Source organism: Macaca mulatta, chromosome 19, assembly GCF_049350105.2.
Source record: "Macaca mulatta isolate MMU2019108-1 chromosome 19, T2T-MMU8v2.0, whole genome shotgun sequence".
Classification (NCBI taxonomy): Eukaryota; Metazoa; Chordata; class Mammalia; order Primates; family Cercopithecidae; genus Macaca; species Macaca mulatta.
Genome location: NC_133424.1, coordinates 64,830,166 through 64,834,625, shown reverse-complemented (window position 1 = coordinate 64,834,625; position 4,460 = coordinate 64,830,166). Strand labels below are relative to the sequence as shown.

General features: G+C 46.5%; 1 long non-coding RNA gene across 1 annotated transcript; it reads left to right on the top strand.

Annotated features, from left to right (window-relative positions):
• Positions 1-3,262, top strand: LOC144337311 (uncharacterized). The gene is made up of 2 exons (XR_013410283.1): positions 1-1,403; positions 2,426-3,262. It is a non-coding gene; the product is annotated as an uncharacterized LOC144337311 (long non-coding RNA).
• Positions 3,263-4,460: the final 1,198 nt, after the last annotated feature.

Here is a 4,460-nt window from a genome sequence, read left to right as displayed (position 1 = left end):
TTTTTTTTTTTTTTTACTCTTGTTGCCTGGGCTGGAGTGCAATGGTGCGATCAAAGCTCACTGCAACTTCCGCCTCCTTGGTTCAAGTGGCTTTCCTGCCTCAGCCTCCCCAGTAGTTGGGATTACAGGCATGCACCACCATGCCCAGCTAATTTTGTATTTTTAGTAGAGTCGGGGTTTCTCCATGTTGGTCAGGCTGGTCTCAAACTCCCGACCTTAGGTGATCCGCCCGCCTCGGCCTCCCAAAGTGCTGAGATTTCAGGTGTGACTTACTACGACTGGCCCTAGGACCTTTTTCCTTTATGCTAACATCAATATTTAGTTCAAGTAGCCTGTTATTCCATTTTCTTTCCACCCACTTCGACCTCCCAAAGTACTGGGATTACAGGCATGAGTCACTGTGCCTGGCCTCTAGTTGGAGATTCTTAAAGTGTTGAATTTGTTTCTTTTGCCTTCTGAAATTAGATATTTTTGGCCATTATTTCTTCCAACAGGATTTTCTGCTCCTTTCTTCCTCTCACTGTCTTCTGGGACTTCTGGTAGTTTTTCTTGAGATGGAGTCTTGCTCTGTTGCCCAGGCTGGAGTTCAGTGGTACAGTCTTGGCTCATTACAGCCTGCGCCTCCTGGGTTCAAGCAGTTCTTTCACCTCAGCCTTCCAAGTAGCTGAGATTACAGGTTCCCACCAGCACACCAGGCTAACTGTTATATTTTTAGTGGAGATGGAATTTCACCATGTTAGCGAGGCCAGACTTGAACTCCTGACCTCTGGTGATCCCCCAACCTTGGCCTCCCAAAATGCTGGGATTACAGGTGTGAGTCACCATGCCCAGCCTGGGATGTTTATAACGTGTAGGATGTTGTCCTTTTACATTTAATTTAATTTATTATTATTATTTTAATTATTATTTTTTTTCCAGACGAAGTCTCGCTGTTGCTCCCCAGGCTGGAGTGCAATGGTGCGATCTCAGCTCATTGCAACTTCTGCCTCTTCAGGTTCAAGCGATTCTCTGGCCTCAATCTCCAGAGTAGCTAGGACTGCAAGTGCGCACCACCATGCTCTGCTAAGTTTTGTATTTTTAATAGAGATGGGGTTTCACTATATTGTTCAGGCTGGTCTTGAACTCCTGACCTCATGATCCGTCTGCCTTGGCCTTTCAAAGTGCTGGGATTACTGGCGTGAGCCACCATGCCCAACCAGGATGTTGTCCTTGATGTTGTTCAGTCAGTTTGTTTAGACTCCCTTCATTTTTCTTTTTTTTTTTTTTTTTTGTTGTTTCTTTTCCTCTTCACTAATTTTTTCTTTTTTTTTTTTTTTTTTGAGGTGGAGTTTCACTCTTGATGCTCAGGCTGGAGTGCAATGGTGTGATCTCAGCTCACTGCAACCTCAGCCTCCGGGATTCAAGTGATTCTCCTGCCTCAGCCTCTGCAGTAGCTGGGATTACAGGCAGCATCACCATGCCCGACTAATTTTGTATTTTTAGCAGAGATGGGGTTTCACCATGTTGGTCAGGCTGGTCTCAAACCCCCAACCTCAGGTGATCTCCCTGCTTAGGCTTCCCAAAGTGCTGGGATTACAGGCATGAGCCACCAGGCCTAGCCTATTATTTTTATTTTTATTTTTTTGAGACAGTCTTGCTTTGTGGCTCAGGCTGGAGTGCAGTAGAGTGATCTTGACTCACTGCAACCTCTGCCTCCCATGTTCAAGTGCTTCTCCTGTCTCATCCTCTAGAGTAGCTAGGACTACAGGAGGCCACCTCCACACCTGGTTAATCTTTGCATTTTTAGTAGAAACAAGGTTTCACCACATTGGCCAGGCTGGTCTCCGCACTCCTGACCTCAAGTAGTCCACCCACCTTGGCCTCCCAAAGTCCTGGTGTGAGCCACCTCAGCCGTTGCCTCTTCACTAATTTTTAATTTACATAATGAATTCTGATTTGGATCCCATGTATTGAGTTTTTCCATTTAGTTACTGTATTTTTAGCCTGAGAGTTTCTGTGTAGTTCTTCATAATTTCTCTATGTTGGTTGACCTTCTCATTTTCTTCATGCATTGCTTTTATAGTTTCTTGAAGCTGTCTCTTATTTCAATGCATTTCCAACTTTTTGGTGGGTGGGGGTGACGGGGTCTGACTGTGTGCCCCAGGCTGGAGTGCAATGGTGCAATCTTGGGTCGCTTCAACCTCTGCTCTCCAGGCTCAAGCAATCCTCCCACCTCAGCCTGTGGATGTGTCCTCTCTAAGTTTTTGCTTATAATCTCTGAACTGAAGTTAATTTAAGTGTGTGTGGATGTGATTTGAAGTATGCAGGAGAGCATTAATGGAGAAGCCCAACATGCTGAAACCCCGTCTCTACTAAAAATAGAAAACAATTAGCCAGGTGTGATCATGCTGGCCTGTAATCCCAGCTACCTGTCTGACTGAGGCAGGAGAACTGCTTGAACCCAGGAGGTGGAGGTTGCAGTGAGCCGACATAGCACCAGTACACTCCAGCCTGGGTGATAGAGCTAGACGCTGTCTGAAAAAACAACAGCAACAGCAAACAAACAATAAAAAAAAGGAGGAGTTCTTCTGTAAATAATCAGGAAGACTAAGCAGCCCCAGAGATAAGATCTTTTGGCATCATTGTCCCTTCTTATGGAGTGATAAAGTAACCTTCCTTGAAGTGTATCAATCCGGAACCAAGTTGCTGCAACCTATGCACTGGTCTTGAATGGAAAATGTGGTAATTCTGCTAAAGCTTCTCTCTCTTTCCCTGTGTGTGAAATCTTAACATCTCTGCTTAGGAACGCTGATGCCATTCATTTGAAGTTGATGTTTCCAGGTGGCTATTTCCAAGCTTTGTGTTCAAATAACCTTTGCACTTAATAGTGTATTCTAAATTTTATTATTTACCTCTGACATCAGTTTCTGTCGGATTCTAGGAGCCTCACCAGAGAGGGCACCTGTCGACATGTTGTAAAACTCACACTTGCCAAAAAGACATGGATTAGGGTTTTCCCCCCTCCCTCATGATGAAGCTATTTAGCTGACACCGATGGTCACTCCATTACCAAGTAAAGCCAGGAAGAAGTACGTGTGACCCAAGGGTGTTGTCAAGTCCTCTTATCTGAAGACTGATTACTGTTCATCTTGAAAACGTGTACTTAATGGGTTGTACAGAACAGTGAAGTTTCTCTCTTTTCAACCTTATAGCCGTTTGCCTCTATTTCCCCATCACATTTGAGTCTAAGGTTTCTTTATTAATAAAATGGTTTTTATTTCTTTCTCTGTTGTCGTGGAGATAATTACTCATTTGGGGGAAGATTTTTGTTGTTGTTGTTTTCAATTGTATTTTCTCAACGTTTAAATAGTAGAGTATTCCTTAGGCCAGGCAAAGTAGCCCATGCCTGTAATCCCAGCGCTTTGGGAGGCCAAAGCAGGTGGATTACTTGAAGTTCGGAGTTTGAGACCAGCCTGACCAACATGGTGAAAGCCCTCCTCTATCAAAAATACAAAAATTAGATGGGCATGGTTGCGCGCGCCTCTAATACCAGTAATACTGTAATACTCTGGAGGCTGAGGCAGGAGAATCGCTTCAACCTGGGAGGCAGAGGTTGCAGTGAGCAGAGATCACGCCACTTCACTCCAGCCTGGGCGACAGAGGGAGACTCCCTCTCAAAGAAAAAGAAAGGAAAAACGTGAGAAAGAAAAGTAATAGATTTCGTCCACAAATGTGCTGGGACAAATAACGATATCCACACGGAATAGAATAATGTTGGATCCTTATGTCACACCATCAAAAATTTTATTTAAAAAAGTTTAAAAAGAGAGAGAGAGACAGGGAGAGAGAGGGAGACAAGGAAAGGGGCCCTGCGGGAGGTGGTGTTACTTTGTCGCCCAGGCTGGCCTGGACCCCAGGGCTCAGCTATCCTCCTGTCGCTACTTCCTGAGTAGCTGGGACCTCAGGCTCCTGCCTTCGCGCCCGCACCCATGCTGTGTTTAACCAGCAGGTGGTGACCTCACTCCTCCCTGGCCTGAGCACTCCGTCCCGCACCCCAGACGGTGGCTCTAGGGAAGACTCTGAAGCTGAGTACAGGACCGACCCTCCCTACCGTATGAATGGAGAATAGAAAGGAAGAGGATGTCTATTCTGTTCTGTGGGCCATCAGCATGAAATCCTGCATTCTGCCCAGGCAGGGCTTTGCATTTCACATTCTAGTTTGCATCCCCGTTCCAGACAATTCCAGGGCTTTTGAATCATGCCTCAGACTTCCTGGCCGCTCTCGCCTCCAAAACCCCAAACACAGAGGCGCTGGGAGCCAGGATGTGAGACACATAGGTCCGGTCACGGCTCTGCCCTCTGCAGGTTCTAAACTGCAAAGTCTCTCTGCTTGGCGCCCCGCCCCTACCTCGCCCAGGCCCCGCCCACCACCTCGCGGGTCCCGCCCAGGCCTGGTTTCGGTCCTGCGCGCGCAGATTCTC